Source organism: Meles meles, chromosome 7 (genome assembly GCF_922984935.1).
Source record: "Meles meles chromosome 7, mMelMel3.1 paternal haplotype, whole genome shotgun sequence".
Classification (NCBI taxonomy): domain Eukaryota; kingdom Metazoa; phylum Chordata; class Mammalia; order Carnivora; family Mustelidae; genus Meles; species Meles meles.
The window spans coordinates 81,990,052-82,011,255 of record NC_060072.1 but is presented as its reverse complement, the minus strand read 5'-3'; the positions used below and the strand labels follow the sequence as shown (position 1 = coordinate 82,011,255).

General features: G+C 40.4%; 1 protein-coding gene across 4 annotated transcripts in view; it reads right to left on the bottom strand.

Moving 5' to 3' along the window:
• The window catches only part of TMEM117 (transmembrane protein 117), a 498,717-nt gene that overhangs the window by 322,592 nt on the left and 154,921 nt on the right, over positions 1-21,204 (bottom strand). Inside the window, exon 1 of one of the 4 annotated variants that reach the window (XM_046013711.1) lies at positions 6,154-6,174. The exons of the other annotated variants lie outside the window; for them this stretch is intronic. The gene's annotated coding sequence lies outside the window, so the exon portion shown is untranslated. Of the gene's footprint in view, positions 1-6,153; positions 6,175-21,204 lie in introns of those variants that run through there. 4 annotated transcript variants of the gene reach the window in all.

Below are 21,204 nucleotides of genomic sequence, written 5' to 3'. Positions count from 1 at the left end.
TAAAAGACTCTTAGGACAAAAAAGGGTATCAGTACCTTTAAGATCAAAATTGAAATGAGTAAAAATTTCCAGAACTAACTAAGCAAAACTTTTAAGTATTCATTTCTGGACAAATTGAAACATTTAACTTTTCTCTCTACCTGAACCCTCTGACATTCAAAAGCTCTCAGTAAGTATTCTTTCTTCTCTGGCAATCATACTTATTTGCATAAGTACAATAAGAATCTATTCTCCTTGTAACAGGACACCATTGAAATCATTGGTTATTTCACCAAGGCTTTGACTGAAATGTCTTATTTGAGAGACATTCGTAGACTCAGATATGACCAGACAGCTTTAAGGAACTAAGGTTGACTTTATGAAACGTGGAGCCATAAAGCCCCTTGGAAATGTCGGCCTGATACCTTGCTTACAGAGTTGCCAGCAGCCTCACCAGGTGAGTAAAGAATGTCACTTCCTGTAGGTGCAGGAGCCTCGGGACATATTGGGGGCCTCAGAAGAGAAAGCCACCCAAATCTACAGGTATTGCAGGCATGTCTGATGGTAAGTACCTGGCTTGGCTTCTGGCCTGGAGAGGCTGATAAAGTTCGACATAAAGATTCCTTATGAAAGTTCCAACAAAGCAGATTCTAAAAGATCTGTATGATCAGTCTTGCTGAGCTTATGTAAATAATTATTCCATTTGTTAAAACTGGACTTGTTTTTCAAACAAATCGGTCTTATTTGGCTATCTCTGGAAATGAGGGTCATTATAGAGGAAAAATTATGTTTCAATAACACACCTTAGTGGATTTTAAATTCTAGTTCTGATTGTCTTTGAATAATGTTTACCTAAGGAAGACAAGAGACCAGAAGCCCCCAGTAGATGATGGGAGGCAGCCTTATTAAATAAACCAGGCAGTGCTTAAAATAATACCTATAACCTGTCAAACTTAAAACCCAACTACCCTTATGCTGGACCTGAACATCATACTTCTATCGAGCGTAACTGCTGGAGGTCATTGATCTTGTTTATTCTAGTCTACTGGATTTAAAAGATTGCCTCAGCTATAATTCACCTCAAAGGCTCTATGGCAGGCCACCCACATAATAAGCAGACTTGGAGGAGACCTTGAACAGATTGGAAACTTAGAAGTGTACTAACACCTCCAAGCCCTGGGAAAAACTCTAAGGCTCATCTCCTGAGAAGCTTTAGAAAGGACACCCTCAAACCACAGAGGACAGGGCCCCACACTGTTGTTCTAACCACTCCTGCTGCCCTCAAGGTCTCAGGTGTCACCCCATGGATCCACCACTTTAGAGTAAAGAGGGCTCACCAGTCGGATGAGAAATCACACCAGTGGAAACCCCAACCAGACCCTATGGACCCACTCCAGCTCCACCTTCAGTGGGACCCCACTGACTGATGGGCATCTGTTCACTGTGGTCCTTGGCTATCATCGGCACGATATCTCTCATCTCAGGAGTCGGACTTTACGCTTCTGCCCCTTCAGATTGGACTTTCTCCCAGAAACTTTTTATTGTTATTGATTATTGGGCAACCTTAGGGAACTTAAGATGGATTGCTAAGTTCATAAAAACATTGTCATCAGACGAGCTGCCATCCAGATATTAGCCTGATTAGCAGCACTATTGGCCCACAGTAGATGATGGGGATGCCCTCTAAACTAGGTGTTTAAAGGGGCATCAAAGGAGGGAATGATAAGGGAAAAACTGTATGTACCCTAAGATGCCAGTCAAACCAGCAAGGGAATTCCAGTCCCTGTCTTAAAGCCTTTCTGAGTTCTTCTTTCCAACCCCACTTCCTGCGTGTGCCAAAAGTACCAAGTATGCAGAAATAGAAGGGTATAAATTACCCTCCTGCTTTTGCTCAGGGCTCAGACCTTGGGAGACCTTTCTCCTCTGAGCATACTGGTGTTAAATAAACCTCTCAACCTCCAACATCTCCGAGTGCCACTTGGTTCTTCTGTCAGGATCCAGTCCAGGCTTCCTAACAGTCCAACACTTGGTTTCAGCTCAGGTCCAGATCTCAGGGTCATGGGATGGACCTAGGGTCAGCTCTGTGCTCTGTGGGGAGTCTGCTGGAGATTCTCTCTCTCTCTTCTCCCTCTGCCTCTACCCCTCCCCCGACTCATGCTCATGCACGTGTGCTCTCCCTCTCAAATTTTTAAAATCTTAAAATTATTTTTTTATTTTATTTTTATTTTTTTTATTTATTTTTTTCAGCGTAACAGTATTCATTGTTTTTGCACAACACCCAGTGCTCCATGCAATATGTGCCCTCCCTATTACCCACCACCTGATTCCCCCAACCTCCCACCCCCGCCCCTTCAAAACCCTCAGGTTGTTTTTCAGAGTCCATAGTCTCTTATGGTTCGCCTCCCCTTCCAATTTCCCTCAACTTCCTTCTCCTCTCCATCTCCCCATGTCCTTCATGTCATTTGTTATGCTGCACAAATAAGTGAAACCATATGATACTTGACTCTCTCTGCTTGACTTATTTCACTCAGCATAATCACTTCCAGTCCCGTCCATGTTGCTACAAAAGTTGGGTATTCATCCTTTCTTCTTCTTTTTTTTTTTATAAACATATAATGTATTTTTATCCCCAGGGGTACAGGTCTGTGAATCACCAGGTTTACACATTTCACAGTACTCACAATAGCACATACCCTCCCCAATGTCCATAACCCCCTCCCCTTCCCCTATATTTCCTGCAAACTATAGGTTTCACCCAAAAAACTGACTTAACACTTGAGACTTTACACTTTTCTGAACTGTAAAAAGATCAACATTTTTAAAAAAATGATTATGCCATGACAACTTTCAAAAGGGATTTGAGGCACTTTTTAAACAAGCCACACACACAGTAAACCATTACATAAATAAATACAATTAAAAGTCATGAAGAATAAACACTTTAATGGTTATTCTTTCTACTTTATCCTAAGCTCTTTGGGTGGGCTCAGACCCTTGGTAAGAATCCAGAAAAATAATTAACTGTGACAACCTGCTGCCACCACAGTAGAGACCTATGTCAATTTATGAAAGTCCCTACCAAGTAAAAAAAGGCCATTTTTCTTCAAGGCCTGGGGTTTCCTCCAATTAGCAGTGGCTTCAAAAGAGAACAGGTGACACAGATAACTCAAAACATTTAGCTTGTTTCCTCTGGCTCACCGAGTCAGCAGGAAATTCAGCAACTCTACAAACAGGTCCAGAAAATGCCTGGGGACACCCGCACCGCTAAAGCTAAGACCAACACAATGGATAAATTATTGAACACTACATCTGAAACTAAGTATGTCCTATGTGTTGGTAATTGAATTTAAATTTTAAAAAATGAGAAAAAAAAAAAAAAGAGAGAGAAAGCTAAGGCCAGTCCCTATGATCTCATTTAGTTATCCCCTGAACCCCTACCAGACTCCTCACCTGACCCTCCCCCAAGATCCTCCTTGGATCTCAAAGCTTATCCACTATTTACATCATTTGCATGCGATGTTCCTAACATCATTAACATGGAAAGAGGAACCACATTCTAAGCGTGACATTAATATAAACCCCTGCTCCATCTGGATGGGATTCAAGTGCATTTGTTGATCTGCACAGGAATGAGATACCTTCATTATCTCATTTCTGTTGCTCACCATATGACCTTCTCCCCTTCTTGCCTACCGAGGCACTTTCATGCAGCACTTTTTATAAAACCCTTTACCCTGACCACTTTACTTAGATTTTTACCAAATAAAATTTGGGACTGGGTGGGGTTTTACTTTTTCCAAAATAAAAACATAATCCTATAATCACATATACATTTCTCAGTGCTCTATTTATCCAATTTTTCAAGAATATGTATTAAACTCTAAATATGTTCTAGGAACTGTCCTTGACACTGAGGAGAGTGGTGATATAGCCAAAACCTCTTCATGGAGTTCATAGTTTACTCTGATAATATTAATTTCATCTTTACTTTTGCAGGTCATCTTACGAAAAGAAAACAAAGAGCTATTATAATCGAGCAGTAAATTAAGCATAAGCTTCTTACTGCTTAAAACCAGTAAGAGAAATAGTAGCTTATCATATCACATTGGTAATTATATTATTCAGGAGAAAAACTCTGTTAAAAAAAAAAGCGATCATAAAGGAGCTTATTACCTGAGTCATTATACAAACGATACTACAAAACACGGTAGAGAAATCCTCACTAGCAGACTGACAGAACATGCACATTTCTTCTTCCAAGAGCCACTTGACAAAATATGCCTGCAATCCAAGTAACTTTATCACCAGTAAGTGGCAGAATCATGGATTGGTTTTTGGTCTAAATTGCAAGTCTTAAACCTTAAACTGAAATATTAAATTAGCATGAGCTCCCAAACCTTTTCCCAGTTAAAAACATATCTATTACGCCAAAAACTAAGGTTTAACTTAAAATAAACATCTGTATTTAAGCAGACACTCTTAATACATTTTGAAAAGAAAATAGAAATAATATCAACAGATTCACACTGTTCTGATGGCTTCAGGAGAAACCTTCTCCTCCATGACCTACTTAATTTTGGCTCAACTCCAGAAGTTTGTCATCTTCTCTTGTTTTAGAGAACCATATCATGCTCTGTGATTTTCTTTTTTGAGCCAGCAAAGACATAGGTCTCTTTCTAGAATTGTTTCTCGGGAATCCCTTCAAGGAGATCCTCTGAAGAGGCCCATAAATTCACCTTGGCATACAAATACATTTAGAATCTCCCCACAATGAGAAGAGATTTTCTTCTGAGAAATATTTTGAATTTACCTCCTTCCACCTGATTAATGACATATTTAAAAGGAGCAAGCCCATTAATTTATAGCCTCTTCGTTGGTTGTCCATAGCAACCACCTTTGGCCACTTTTCTCCCTCGTAGTCATGCATCTTTTATAACATCAGAAAGTCGCATATAATTTTAACTGGTTTTATTACATCTTCCAAGGATGAATTGGAGTAAGAACAATGCAGAGTAAAGAAACAAAAGCAGGATTGACAAATCTGTGTCCTACTTAACCACACAGAAACTTTTTCAACTGGCAAATATATTAGAGGTTACTTTTAGTAGTAAGATTGCATTTTGAAAAGCAAACTGGCACTGCTAATAAAATATTCAAGGTGAGCGGGCTATGGACATTGGGGAGGGGAGGCGAACCATAAGAGACTATGGACTCTGAAAAACAACCTGAGGGTTTTGAAGGGTCAGGGGTGGGAGGTTGGGGGAACAGGTGGTGGGTGATGGGGAGGGCACGTTTTGCATGGAGCACTGGGTGTTGTGCAAAAAGAATGAATACTGTTACGCTGAAAAAATAAAAAGGGAAAAAAAAATATTCAAGGTTATGGAGAAAATACAAACTGTCAATGAGGGGTTTAATGGCTCTGCAGCATTCTTTCATATTCCTAAAAGTTTCTTCTTGCTTCATAATGCAAAGAATTCTGTACTGATGAAACACTAATAGACACTTATTTGTGTCTCAGTAAAGAAGAGGACAAAAGATTCTTGAAAACTGTGTTTTCAGTCTTACTGTCTCTTTCTGAGTTTTCTGAGCACCTTCTGCAGGAAGAAGGATGGTGCTATTTCAGTTCTAGCAAACCATCATGACTGTTCCAGGGAGAAGACCCCATGAGGCTCCTTCGGCACCAGCCAGGGTCAACGCGCCTTAAGAACAAACTGTTAAGATACTGTTTTTAGGATTACATCTTCAGGCCCTTTTAGAATCTGGACCTGGAATCATGATTATGCTGCCATTATGGCCACAAGTAGACTTCAAGACATCCTTTCCATCTGAGTAACCAACTTGTAGTTTCTTGTCTTCTCATTTATCAAGTAAGATTCCCCAGAGGGAGAATCCTACTGGTTTAGTTCATCTTTTCTTGACAGGCCATGAGTCTTATGTTACCCAATCAGCTTAGCTGTCCTGTGTCAGGGACTTCCCCTATCCAGTCCAGCTGTGGTTTAGGGCAGATGAGGACCAAGTGGTTAAAGCCATGGCTCCCATGCCTATTCCCACCGTGGGAGAACTTGAAACTTGGAAGTTCAACTTACAAAGGACAAAAGGTAGAGAAATGCCACAAAGCACTTCTAAGACAGCCCACCACAAGCAAAACTGAACTCATTAATAGATATTACTCACATTTGGTAATTCCACAGTGGGTAGAATCTGTGGGGTACAAACATGGAGAGTCATAAGATGATACGGATGGACACCTCTTCAGATACTTTAACTAGATGCCCTAAGACATATAAATTTAGTTCATATCCCTTTCTTTTTTTCTTTTTTTAAAGAATATTTATTTCAGGAAGAGAGAGAGAAAGAGTGAGCATGAGCGGGAAGGGTAGAGGAAGAGGGAGAGAAAATCTCAAGCAGGTTCCACGCTGAGCACAAAGCCCAACAGAAGCCTCCACCTCAGGACCATGAGATCATGACTAGAGCTGAAACCAAGAGTCGGACGCTCAACCAACCGCCCCAAGGTGTCCCAGTGGGTCTTTCTTTTTAAAGAAAACTGGCATATACCTAACCACTTCTTTTATACAAAGTTGGACACAACACTCCCGATATAATTTAAGGCACAGCATGTAGTCCTTCCTACCTAAATATATCCCTAGACTTTATTCACTGCTACTCCAAATGGCAACAGTGATAGAAAAGTGTGTAAAAGCAATGCAATGGCCTTCAAAACTATCTTTCTCTGCACCTTGGCAATCATTTTAATCATCTGTTCAATTGGATGGGCCAAAACATTCTCCTTCCCCAAGGCGTACATTCAACCTGACTTCCTCATCCCAGTAAATGGCACTGCTCCCCACTGACACAGAAGATATGATGGGGATCATCTTGGCATAACTTCTCGTCTTGATTGTCTCTCCCCATTTTCTCCTAGGCACAATCACCACTTCACTTTAAAATAGTTCTCCATGGTTCCCAAGCTTCTCCCTCTTCTTCCTTGTCCTCTGAGAAAAAGAGGACAACCTCTTATTCATGACCGAAAATCTTATTTTTCAAGTCTATCTAATCTTGTACTGTACCTTCAGTCTCTCTCTGTGTAACTCCTTACTGCTTCCCTCCTCTACCCCATAAATTTATTAACTCAAGTAATCTTCTCTTAAAGCAATATAAAACAAGCACAACGAATTAAATGCTCCTGAATATGGGCTCTTCTCCTTAGGAGATGACTGTTTCAGTACTTCACCAACATTGATATAAATCTTGCAAGAAAAACTAAACATACCAAGTAATCTTGGATTCTGTAGTTTTGCTGAAATGTGTGAGGATAACAGGTGTCATGTCATACAAAGCATAGGTTTTCACTCAGAAGAATCTGCATTAAACACATCTCTTCCTCAGTCTCTCTCCTCGACCTCAGCCACTGTATCTTGGAAACCCTCCCACTGGAAAGTGCTGAGACCAGGCTTTCCTCCTTCTCCCTCATTTATCTTGCAAAGAAAATGTTTTTGCTTCAATATAAAACATAGCCTAGCCAAGTTCCAGTAGCTTTCTCAGAAAAGTTCTAAAATGCTCTCCATACCATTCCCAAAATCTCCTCTGACCCCAGACACCAAAGGTCCACCATCATATCTCTCTTTTGCATTGCCCAATTTCTCCAGAGAATGTATCCTCTGCTTCTGGTTTCTAACTACAAACTTCTCCTTAATTCCTGCAATGAATTATTTCAACTCAACTGAAATGACTTTCTTGAACTTCAACAAAGATCTCTTCATTACCAATGGTTTTGCCTAATTTTCTCTCTGTGTATGTCTTCTTGGAGCATTGTAAACCTTACTCTTTGAACTCTTGGCTTGGGGATGTCATCATAAGGCAGAGCCTGAAGCCAGATAATCCTTGGTTCAAATCCAACTGTGCCACTTAAAAACTGCACAACCCATTTAATAACCAGTGCCTCCCTGTCCATGCCAGAAAGTGGTGATAGTATTTCATTGAGTTGGTTATGAAAATAAAGTGAGTTAAATCCACCGCACAGTGATGGAACCTCATAGATGAATGAGTCCCTCCTCCCCCAGGACATGTTGACAATCTTCTCTGCTATTCTTTCTTTTTTCCTCAGTGCCCATTCCTTTTCCTCTATCTTTTATAGTTTTTGCCTCTTCCAATCTGCTAAATGTGAGCATATGTCAAAGTTAGTTAAAAATTTGCACTTTCTCTGCTTCAACGTCATCCTCCTCCCCTTCTGTCTGTCTCTGTGTGTGTGTGTGTGTCTGTCTGTGTGTGCATGACTCTGTCGCTCTGTCTCTCTGAAAACTCACAACTCTATGGCTCTGACATGTATAGCCCTAACCTTTCTCCTATGCTTCTGTACCTCCCTTTTGTCTTGAAATCTCCATTATGTCTAAAAATAAATCAGTCTTATCTCTGAAAACTGATCCTCTCCTGACAAACTTTTCTCTGTCAATGTTGCCATTATCCTAGAAAGCAAAATTATTCAACAAACTTCCCTAGTGCCTGAAAAATGAAGTCCACAGTGTCCTGGGCACATCATGGTGAAGCTCTCTATAATCAGCCTCCAATCTCAGCTGTTCCTCCATCGGAGCTCAGAAACTGAATTCCTGCAGCCCGACTTTGCTCCTGCAGGCCTGCCTGCCTAGAATACTCTGCCTTTCCCCAACTTCATCTAAGTTCCAAGTTTCTTCATAAACTGGGTCAAGTTCCAACTTTCCCTGAGTTCTTCAGTTGCTGCAAACTTTCCTTCTGAACATTTGTAATGCTTATTTTTGATGTCACCCCTTTGCACACCACATGAGTTTCCTTCTCGGGTTTGCAAAGGAAAAAGAGGGGTAATCGTAGAAGAGAAGGAGAAATTCAGTATCTGTGAAGCCTCTCACGTACCCTAGTGTCTGGGCTAGGAGCTTTCACTGATCCTCACGTTATTCCTAACAGGGAGATGCTGTTGTTGCGTGTGTAATCGTCCCAGAGCTAGAAGCCTTCACGTTTATCATATTTGGAAATCTTTTGATGACACTCACTTCCTCATTTTTTGTTTCAAGTTCCCAAGGTACTTGGGATAGTCTAGGCCTAAAATGTGTCATAACAGAATTATGCAGCTACACATAAGCTATTTTCACTATGTTCTTCTTATTTAGGCTGTCACCATTTAGCCAAGTGAGAGGCTAGGTCTCTAATTTTAGTCCATAAAGCTGTCACTACAATCCTCATGGACAATTTACAGTGACATGCCCATAGGCATGTCAAGAAGAAATACATATAAATGTCATAGTCAAATACTTGGTGGCAATTTATTCTGCTTTTTCTGTTGCTGTAATTTTAATGAGCATACTGCAAGTTCTCACGTGGGACCTGCAACCATTAGAGAATGTTGCTGTATACACTATGTAGGCACTTGCCTGTCATCCAGTGACTTGCTGACAAAATGAAAATTATGCCTTATTTCTTCAATGTGACAAGAGGTAAAATAGTGCAAACTTTTGTAAATTACTTACAAAATGGATGCCATAACCCATTTACACCTTTTTTTTTTTTTAAAGTAGGGACCTCCCCATAAAGAAAGAGTGATGTTACTACGTGTTCTTTTTTTTTTTTTAAAGATTTTATTTATTTATTTGACAGACAAAGATCACAAGTAGGCAGAGAAGCAGGCAGAGAGAGAGGGGGAAGCAGGCTCCCTGCCAAGCAGAGAGCCCGATGCGGGGCTTGATCTCAGGACCCTGAGATCATGACCTGAGCCGAAGGCAGAGGCTTTAACCACTGAGCCACCCAGGCGCCCCTTACCATGTGTTCTTAAACCACAGCAATACATTTGCCAACACAACAGTTGCAGAATCCTCTCAGAAACTGAGCTTCTCTCCCTATAACAATGGGGAATTTGCTAGATAAATAAATACACCAATGGAATTCTTTCACAGTTATTTAATCATACATTTTCTCTTAAAGAGATTTTGATCAAGGGACAAAAAGGTGGTTGCCATACATCCATTTTCTTGTAAATGTCTCTGTCATTCTAATTCCGTTCTAAATTGTAGCTGCTTTGAGTAACTAAGATGTATCCTTTCCTCCTTTGATTCATACAGTTGGTTTCTCTGATCTGCAAAGTTTACAGAACGAGAATGTACAAAATATGTTGACAGTACAGTGAGCAAAAGAGAAGAAAGGGTTTAATAGCAGAAACCATATGAGCCTACAGAGCTCAGGTTACATTTGCTTCATATCCACCCCTCAGTTCACTGCAATAATTATATGTACATTACAGAAACCACTTGCCTGCCAAAGAAGAAACACTATTCAGAATGAATGTATCTATGTGTGTTTTTTTTTAAATCACCATGACAACTTTTACTTCTTCCATATATAAATTTGTTACCTGCTTTAGACAATGCTGAGGAAGAAGTATCCTGAAAGTAAGAAGCAGTTCTTACTTTCAGTTCATCCTTAAATTGATACTGCAGAAAAATACAGAAACCTGAGAAAATGATTTCATTGGCATTCACAGCAAAGAAAAACTGATCCAGATAATATCACCTACCAGTGCCTTCCTGGGTAGCACCTGGTGAAATAGCTTTCTATTGTGATTACAGAAGATCATGTTCAGCAAGAAAATATAGGTTTCAGATTTTGTCATAATGATTTGACTATCTCTTGTTGTATAAGTGAGCTTTCATTTTTGAATAGAGTGTGCTGAGCTTCTTGGCGAATATATTATTTTGAGCAAGTTAAATTGCCCACTATCTGATGTCAATAACAAGTATGATGATTGTTTCAGAAAAGAGCATCTCTATTTCCCACATCTCTGTAGTGTTGGTTCTGTCCAAATTAAATATTGAATAAAAATAAATAATGAAACACAGCTGCTCTCAAATGGCTTCTTATCAACCCAACTGGAATAAAAGAAATGTTTCAGCAATGATTGATTTTTACATGGAATAACCTCAGTTAAATAAAATTGGAAAAACTGGTGAAATTCTGATTTTTGTGAATCAAAGCCTGTTTGGGCATGAGATAGACCAGATTCAGGCACCACTGCTTAAAATAGAGACACCACTTAATGCAAAACAAATCAGTTGTAGTCAAGGTTTGTTATCTGATTTTATCCTGACATATACTTTGTATTTCTGTTTCTAGATAGGTAAATCAAGGAACAAAGAAGTACACGGTTTCCCCCCACAGCCACACAGTTCATCAGTGTCAGAATTAAGGCCAGAATCTAGATCTCTACGCACTTTGAACTGTGTTCTTTAAGCTGTCCTCAATAATTAATATTGCAGGGAAAGTATGCTACCATATAACTTATGTTGATTTTTGGGGACAAATCCTTAGTTTTTTTTAATCAATTAGCTGGCCACATACTCTCTATATTTTCACCCAAAATACTTAGTCATAGCTTTTTTTATGGCAAATCTCCTCTCAGAACATTTGTGACATTATATACCCGGACATGCTAACTTAGGGGGGAAATCTTTTACTCTCTTTCAGGGACATAAGTGGTGTATACTTGCAGTTTGGGGGAGATTCACAAAACAGTTACTCAATCATATTGCCATTATCTCCTCACAGCATTTATTCCTAGTCTGTCTTGTGTGTTTGTGTATTATTTGCCTCCCACCAGAAGTTCCTTGAGAATGGGGTATTTTTGCTGAACAAATGATTCACTCAGAAAACACTCTTAACCAACTTGGTAATTTACTTTTTTAATTAAAAAAATTATTTTGGGGGGCACCTGGGTGGCTCAGTGGTTTAAGCCTCTGCCTTCAGCTCAGGTAATGATCTCAGGGTCCTGGGATCGAGTCCCGCATCGGGGTCTCTGCTCAGCAGGGAGCCTGCTTCCCTCTCACTCTTTCTGCCTGCCTCTCTGCCTACTTGTGATCTCTCTCTGTCAAATAAATAAATAAATAAATAAATAAATAAATAAATAAATAATTTTTTATTTTTGCAAGAGAGAATGAGAATGATCAGGGTGGTGGGAGGGTGGTGGTGAGCAGAGAGAGATGCAGACTCCCCTCCGAGCAGGGAGCCTGATGCAGGACTCGATCTCAGGACCCTGGGATCATGACCGGAGCCAAAGACAGACACTTAACAGACTGAGCCACCCAGACACCCCAGCCAACTCAGTAATTTAGATGTACAACTTGCTCTTCTGATGCAGGCAGGGATTCATGAAACACGGCTACCATCCTAGATTAAAGAGTAGAAACCTGCAATGCTTTAAGCTACATAAATGGAAGATAGCCGTTATTTAAAGTAATTTCCTTCAAAAAGTCCCAGGCACAAGTAGGGTCAAGCTGTCTGGTTTTCCTCCAGAGTCAGCGATAGCCCATAGGCATGAGACGGGCTTTGATTGGAGCTTTTTCATCCATTTCCTCGCTGTGCACGTAGGCGCCTGCTCACGTCTGCTCTGCGGAACGGCTCCTGCCAGCCTTAAGTGGAACCCAAACCTTCTTTACTTCACACTCAACTCACTAAGCCTGACCTAAATGTGCCGGCTATTTCTCAATCTTTGAAACAATGTCCCAGGGTCCGTTTGAAAGCTCCACTTTCTGAAGGAAATTCTCCTCTCACCCAAAATAGGTGGTTTCCTTCTCTGATTTCCTGGATTAAGGCTTCTGAAAAGACAAGGTGTGGAGCACAGGGTCTGAAGCCAGACTGCCTGGGTTTAAACTGAGGCTCTACCACCTTGGGTTATGGAAGTATGAGCACGTTATCAAGCTTTCCTGTGCCTCAGTTTCTCTGTAAAATTGGGATAATATTATAGCTTGTCCCATAAGTTATTATGAAGCCTTGGAAATTATATAAAATATATACGTGAGATGCACACATATATATACACGCACATGCATTGAAAAGTAAATACAACATATCACTTAGCACAGTGCCTGACACATAGTTTCAGTTGTTGTTATCAGGCTGAAAGGACAACTTATTATTCATTTTTCCTACTGTGTTACCCACTTTTCCACAGTTTTTCTTGAAGTATCATTACGTTAAAATATGAAAGAGACAGTCAAGTTCAAGTTCCTGCTTCCTGCTAAAGTTGCTGCACACTTTCTCAAAGCTGTATCCTAACCTTTGCAATTATTACTAGCATTATAGAATTCTTTCCAACTCTGTTCAGGGTAATGTAATGAACACCTCAAAACAATCTCTAGAAAAAAGATTAAAATATAAGCTAAAATGTTAACCTGACAGATGAGATTAGAACCACCTTTCCCAACATAGTATAAATAAGTAGTTCGAGAACATAGGTTTGAAAAAAGGTGGCAATATCCTCATTCACTGATCCTAGGAAGAAAATTAGTAGGATGCTAGAAAAAGCAATTTCTTATCTTATAAAAATAAATGCTTACAAATGTGAATACATGTATAGATCTAATAATTCCACTTCTCACAATTTATGCTAAACTCATGACTTATGTGGATTTATATATATGTAATCATAATATGAATATGAATTCATATTATGAATATGATTCATAATATGAATCATATTATGACTTTCTTTTAAAAAATAAAAGCTAGAAACAAGCTAAAAGTATAATAACATATAATTTTGGATTAAAAACAATAAATTAAAAAAACAATAAATCGTCCTAAGCTTTTGAAAAAAATTGTATATTACAGACATTTAAAAAAATGATTATAACATACATAAAGAAACAGGAGCAAAATGTACAATAGGACAAAACTTTTGCTTAAAGAGGAAGTGTTTAGGGCACATGGGTGGCTCAGTCAGTTAAGTGTCTACCTTCAGCTCAAGTCATGATCCCGGGGTCCTGGAATCGAGCACTGCATCAGGCTCCCTGCTCCTTCCTCTCCCTCTGCCCCTCTGCCCTGCTCGTACTCTCTCAAATAAATAAATAATATCTTTTTTTTAAACGGTATGTTTATATCTTATTTAAAATACATTTTAAAAATAAAAATAATGGGGCACCTGGGTGACTCAGTCAGTAAAGCATCAACTCTTGATTTCAGCTCAGGTCTGATCTCAGGGTCATGAGATCAAGCTCTGTATCAGGCTCCATGCTGAGCAAGGGATTTACTTGAGATTTTTTTCTCTCCCTTCCCCCCACCCCTCCCTTTGTTCATCCCCCCCTTTAAATAAATAAATAGACCTTTTTAAAAAATAAAATACATTTATACAGCACACAAGATGTTTGACATTGTTCTAAGCACTTTGAAAGTATTAACTAATTTAATCTTCATACTAATCCTATAATGAACGCATTATTATTACCACTTTACAAAATGAGGAAAATCAAGGCACAGAATGGGAAGCAAACCCACCTGATGTCACACAGCTAGTAGGTGGACATGCCAGAATTTGAACTCAAGCCTTCTGGTTCCAGAGTCGATGCTTTATTCACAATTTTTCCCCCCTAAGGTTGATTTTTGACTACCCATATATTTTTTTAAATTTTCTTCAATGAACTTATATGATTTTTGCTACAATCAAAATGATTTTACGCATGTGGTAGAAGATAAGCATTAAGGATAACAGCACCACTGAGACCGGACTGCTGTTCCCAACAGCTAAATATTTACTCTTCACCAAAGTGTGTATTTATTTTCATGAAAAATGTTATTAGTCTAAAAAATCAGTAGAGAAATATACAATTCTTTTATTTATTGAAAGTTTTGTCTAATGCAAATTTTCCTATCTCTACTTAACTTTTACAGGATAAAAATCTCCCTAACAACTTTTTTTCAATAGAGTTCCTATGGCAGATTCATACTTTCCTTGTTCTAAGTTGGTCAGTTTGAATTTAAATCATCGAATTGTCCACCTATTATGAAAAAAGAGCTCTCTGATAAAGATCTTACAGTTAGCTTATGGCTGTGGCTAGGCTACATACTATGTTGGTATTTGGGGGCACGGACATTTTGGGGGGATTAGGAAAAGTCTACTTCAACAACCTAAATTGCTGTTGATAAAGAAAGTATCAATCATTGCACAACCTAACTCATAACCCTAAAAGCTAAGGGAACGTTATGCTCCAAGTGACAATACGTCACTTCTGATATTTAAAACATACTTTGTAAAGAATTACAAAGTTTTCAAATTATATTTTTAGACATAGTTTTTGGAATATGCCATATGGTGTTTTTTTTTTAATATTTTATTTATTTGACAGAGAGAAATCACAACTAGGCAGAGAGGCAGGCAGAGAGAGAGGAGGAAGCAGGCTCCCTGCGGAGCAGAGAGCCCGATGCGGGGCTCGATCCCAGGACTCCGGGATCATGACCTGAGCCGAAGGCAGAGGCTTTAACCCACTGAGCCACCCAGGTGCCCCATGCCATATGGTTTTTAAGATAACCTCCCCATGCAGCTTTTGCAATTATCATAACCAACCCTTTGACACAGTTCAGTTGAACTTCAGAACCGATTGTTCATATATTCAGGAAGATTTGCAAGAAAATCGATTTTCAGATTATGGAAAAGAAGAGACTTCCCAGAAGTTTCAATATGACCTCAAGATGTTCTTCAAATTCAAAGCATTTTAATTCCCTCAGACATCTTTGAAAATTTACAAATTACCAGATAAATTATTCCTTTCCAATCCTCGATTAAGATTTATAGGCACATATTCTTTCTAAATACAAAGCTTTCAAAGTGGGAAAATCTCTTTCTCAATATATGTCATTACTCTCAAGGCTTTGGTATTCAGGGGACCTCCATTCAAATCAGTTCACCAAAAGCAAGACCTTCATGATGTTTATAGCAAATATTAAAAATATGTCACTAGTTATCAGGGATGCAAGTTTTCAACAAGTTCTTTGATCTGCATCACTGCCTTTCACTTCTAATGATCTAACTTGGTGAAAAAAAATTCCAAGAACATTTGAAGTTGTCCCAGCCGGGGCACCTGGGTGGCTCAGTTGGTTACACAACTGCCTTCGGCTCAGGTTGTGATCCTGGAGTCCTGGGATCGAGCCCCACATCAGGCTCCCTGCTCAGTGGGGAGCCTTCTTCTCTCTCTCCTTTTGCTGCTCTGCCTGCTTGTACTCTCTCACTCTCTCTGTCAAGCAAATAAAGAAAATCTTTCAAAATAATAAGACTAGAGGCACCTGGGTGGCTCAGTGGATTAAAGACTCTGCCTTCGGCTCAGGTCATGATCCCAGGGTCCTGGGATTGAGCCCCGCATTGAGCTCTCTGCTCGGTGGGGAGCCTACATCCTCCTCTCTCTCTTCTTGCCTCTCTGCCTGCTTGTGATCTCTTTCTGTCAAATAAATAAATAAAATCTTTAAAAAATAATAATAAGACTAATAAAGTTATCCCACCCAAATATAAAGGCCTTACTTGTCCTATCTAAACTAACATTGAGTGGTGCCTGGGTGGGTTAGTGGATTAAGCATCTGCCTTCAGCTCAGGTCATATCACATGGGCCTGGATCGAGTCTTGCATCGGGCTCCTTGCCCAGTGGGGAGCCTGCTTCTCTTTCTGCCTCCCACTTCCCCTGTTTGTACTCTCTCAATCTCTCTCCAATAAATAAATAAAATCTTTAATAAATAAACAAATAAAATAATATTGACTTTGAATAAATAACATTTCATGTAACTGGATGTGAATTGAGAGTCTTCCTGTCTCATTTTTGGCTGGGGTCCTTAGACAACAGGTACCAACCACTCCTAAGATCCAAGGTGGTGGCATATTAAAAAAAAAAAAAAAAGTATCTTTTTTTTTTTTTTTTTAAGATTTTCTCTATTTATTTGGCAGAGAGAGACACGCCAAGAGAGGGAACACAAGCAGGGGGAGTGGGAGAGGGAGAAGCAGGCTTCCTGCTGAGCAGGGAGCCTGATGCAGGGCTTGATCCCAGGACCCTGGGACCATGACCTGAGCCAAGGACAGACACTTACTGACTGAGTCACCCAGGAGTCCCCAAAATATATATCTTTGATTTTGTCCCAGCTTCCTGATACAGAGCTTCAAAAACCCTTGGATTTCCCAAGTCCTTGTTTTTCATAAACGTCCCTTTGGACCATATCAGAGTTTATACTAGCAAAATTAATCCTGGGGACAGGAGGAGGGCTGGGCAGTGTAGCTAGACAGCTTCATGATGGAAAGGCTGGTTGCCAGAGAAACCAACCGTGTGATTAGAGGGTTAGAATTTTCAGCCCCACAATCCACAACCTCCAGAGAAGCATAGGAGACTAGAGATGACTCAGTGATGTGGCCAACGAGCTGCTCAAGCATGCCTAAGGAACAACAAAAACAAGAACTTTGGGTAGTAACTCTCTGCAGTGAGGTTTGGAGCCCTTCCTAGGCAGGCGAACGTACTGATGCACTGGGTAAGTGGCCTGCCTTGGGGAGGGCATGGACGCTCCAGTCTCAGGACTCGTCCACACTCTGCCACTATCAATCTGTTTGACCGTTTGTTTCCTGAGAAAATCGGCTTTGTATGTGTAGTGCTTTCCTGAGTTTTCTGTCATTCTCCTGAATTTTCAAACCCGAAGGACTATGAAAACTCCTGACTTTGTAGGCAGGTGGGACAGGGTGCCAGCAGCACCGGAAGCTAGGGCTTGCAGCTGGCATCTAAAATGAGGATGGTCATGGGGACTGAGACCTTAGCCTGTGGGGCCTGTGCTAACTTGGACAGTTAGTGTCAGACCTGAATTATAAAAAACAACAACAACAACAACAAGAAAAACCCCACGTGGCATCAGAGACTGCTCCAGAGACCTTCTAAAGATCCTCTGTTGCAACCCTGACCTGGACACCTGCATCTATCGGGGGGGGGGGGGGGGAGACTGAGAGACAAGGCTGAGGGTTATAAGAACTCTTGGTATTCCACAGGGTCAGAGAGTGATGTTCCTGGAACAGGGACAGTGGCATCAGAGAGACTCATGTTGTCTCCTAGAACTAAGGCAGTTCACTAGGGCTGAGGTGTGGCCTACATCTGAGAGATTTAAAGAGGAAGTGACTCTGTCAGGCTACCTGATCTGACAGCCTTGCCAAGAGAGGTCCCTGCATTGGCGACAGGCCACAGTAGCACAATGTATTGAGCTGAAGGGTATGTGACTTCTTCCCCTGGATCAGACACGAGTCACATTTGAGAAGACTAGCAGAAACCGTCTTAGTGCCTGGCCAAGAGCAAACTTGGGACAGAGTGGGGACACCAGAAGCATGTGGGGGAATGATGGTGGAACAGTAACCAGTCAGAAGAGATTTCATTAGCCCACATCAAGGGAGCTACAAGGGAGACGTTCCCAGCAATGCTATATGAGGGACTCCAGAGAACTCACAGAAGCATTCACAATGGCCGGGAGAGACCCAGTGGAGCTGGTCATGTCAGTTACAGTCAATTACGAATTTCCTGCTCCTACCTCCCTGCTTCAGTGAAGGAGCCAGAGCCAGCCTAGAAAATTAGGGAACAGGAGGAGAAACAGAAGGCCATCCATGGCTCGTTCCTAAGGCCCGCCTGAAGCATCCTGATCAGGAGGAAAGGGGCCTTCAGCACACTGGGAAGTTGGTTATTGCCCTGCACTGGACTGAGGCTACTTCAGGGAGGACTGGAAGGAATCAAATGAATTTACTTTTCACCTAAAAGATGCCAGAAATGGCATCAGACATAGTCTCTATTTTACTAAGAAGGGTAGGAAGGGGTGAACCAGTTGCATAGAACTGTTGCAAAAAACACCTACTTCTGCAAAGAAGACATCCAGATGGCCAACAGACACATGAAAAAGTGCTCCATGTCACTCGGCATCAGGGAAATACAAATCAAAACCACAATGAGATATCACCTCACACCAGTCAGAATGGCTAAAATTAACAAGTCAGGAAATGACAGATGCTGGAGAGGATGTGGAGAAAGGGGAACCCTCCTCCACTGTTGGTGGGAATGCAAGCTGGTGCAACCACTCTGGAAAACAGCATGGACGTTCCTCAAAATGTTGAAAATAGAACTACCCTATGATCCAGCCATTGCACTACTGGGTATTTACCCTAAAGATACAAACATAGTGATCCGAAGAGGCACGTGTACCCGAATGTTTATAGCAGCAATGTCTACAATAGCCAAACTATGGAAAGAACCTAGATGTCCATCAACAGATGAATGGATAAAGAAGATGTGGTATATACACACAATGGAATACTATGCAGCCATCAAAAGCAATGAAATCTTGCCATTTGCAACGACGTGGATGGAACTAGAGCATATCATGCTTAGTGAAATAAGTCAATCGGAGAAAGACAACTATCATATGATCTCCCTGATATGAGGACATGGAGAAGCAACATGGGGGGTTAGGGGGAAAGGAGAAGAATAAATGAAACAAGATGGGATTGGGAGGGAGACAAACCATAAATGACTCTTAATCTCACAAAACAAACTGGGGGTTGCTGGGGGGAGGTGGGATTGGGAGAGGGGGAGGGGGTTATGGACATTGGGGAGGGTATGTGCTATTGTGAGTGATGTGAAGTGTGTAAACCTGGCGATTCACAGACCTGTACCCCTGGGGATAAAAATACATTATATGTTTATAAAAAAAAAAAAATTGGAAGGGGAGGCGAACCATAAGAGACTATGAACTCTGAAAAACAACCTGAGGGTTTTGAAGGGTCAGGGGTGGGAGGTTGGGGGAACAGGTGGTGGGTAATAGGGAGGGCACGTTTTGCATGGAGCACTGGGTGCTGTGCAAAAACAATGAATACTGTTACACTGAAAAAATAAATTAATTAAAATTCAAAAAAAAAACAAAAAACAAAAAAACAAACACCTACGATATTCCAAAGAAAACTAATCATTAGTATCTTCCCAGACCTTTAGCAGCATTGTTAATATTTATTGAGTTTTATTATGTGCCACACATAATTAACCCACCTGATAACTATGAACTGTAGATACTATCATTATCACCTTCATATTTGATAAGAAAACGGAAACTCAGGGAAGTGAAGTAACTGACCACATTCCACATCTGTTAGGAGTACAGCCGGTATCTGAATCCAGATCTTTTAGTTTTAGACAGCAGAGATGGTGCCCTTAATTAATGCATCGTGTTGACTTGCCAACTGAGTGCAGATTTTTAAAAACACATTGACAGGGGATGCCTGGGTAGCTCTGTTGCTTTGGGGATCCAACTCTTGATTTTGGCTCAGGTCATGATCTCAGGGTTGTGAGATCACCCCCTCCATCTGGCTCCTCATTGGGCATGGAGCCTGCTCTAAGATTCTCTCTCTCTCAGTCTCTCCCTCTGTCCCTTCCTCCCTCTCTCACTAATAATAATAATAATAATAATAATAATAATATATATTAGACATAATGTATAATGATGGTTAAGTACATACGATTCCTTTTAAAGTTGCTACTATACGGTCAGGTTCATTGGCTTCTCCAGTAACTTTGACTAATAAGTAGGATGCATGTGGAACACAGTCATTTGGGGACTGATGCCTCTGCACTGTCCCCACCTCTGTCTCACCATCACCCCCACTCAGGTTACCATTTTATGCACCTCAACTCCTCTGTCAAGATATTACGATCTCCATGATCAAACAACTTGATCACGGCAAATCTAAACAGAGCCTCTAAACGATGACCTGATTTACCACTTGAAAGGAGGGGTAATATTTAGAAAGAATGTACAATGTAAAATTTTACTCTTACAACATTAGTTCTACCAGATCCTAGTTTTACAAAAATTTTTAATGATATACCTCCAGGCTTTAAACATATTTTATTATTCATTTATTCTTGAGAAATGAAAGGAAGTGTGACATTTCTTGCCTATACACATAGCATAGACTTTGCTACTGTTGCTCATTAGGACAGATGTCGATATTATCTATTATTATTGTCCTCATCATCATTATTATCATTATCCTCCCTTCAGCACCAAATTATGGTGGGGAGAGAGTCTGCCATCCCTCTGATGTTCCACAAGATTTATCTTATTTTGAGACTGCAAGTTCCCCTCAGGACATCAAGGGCATCTCTGTGTCTGTCCATGTACATTTCCTTCACCATTCCTGAGCTCTCCTCCCTGAACTTTACATGCAGTCTGAGACACACTTGGGAATCCTTCAAAACGAAGGACTCCACAGTATATAACACATAAAAGGATTATTATTGTTGTCTTCAATTATCTCAAGTCCCAAGGATCATAATAAATGAAGCCTCAGGAATAATGAAATAATAAAATTTCATTTAGAAGAAGTTGCAATTTGAATATCCTTAATATGAGCCATCGCTCTCAGTCCTAAACTTCACGGGACAGGGT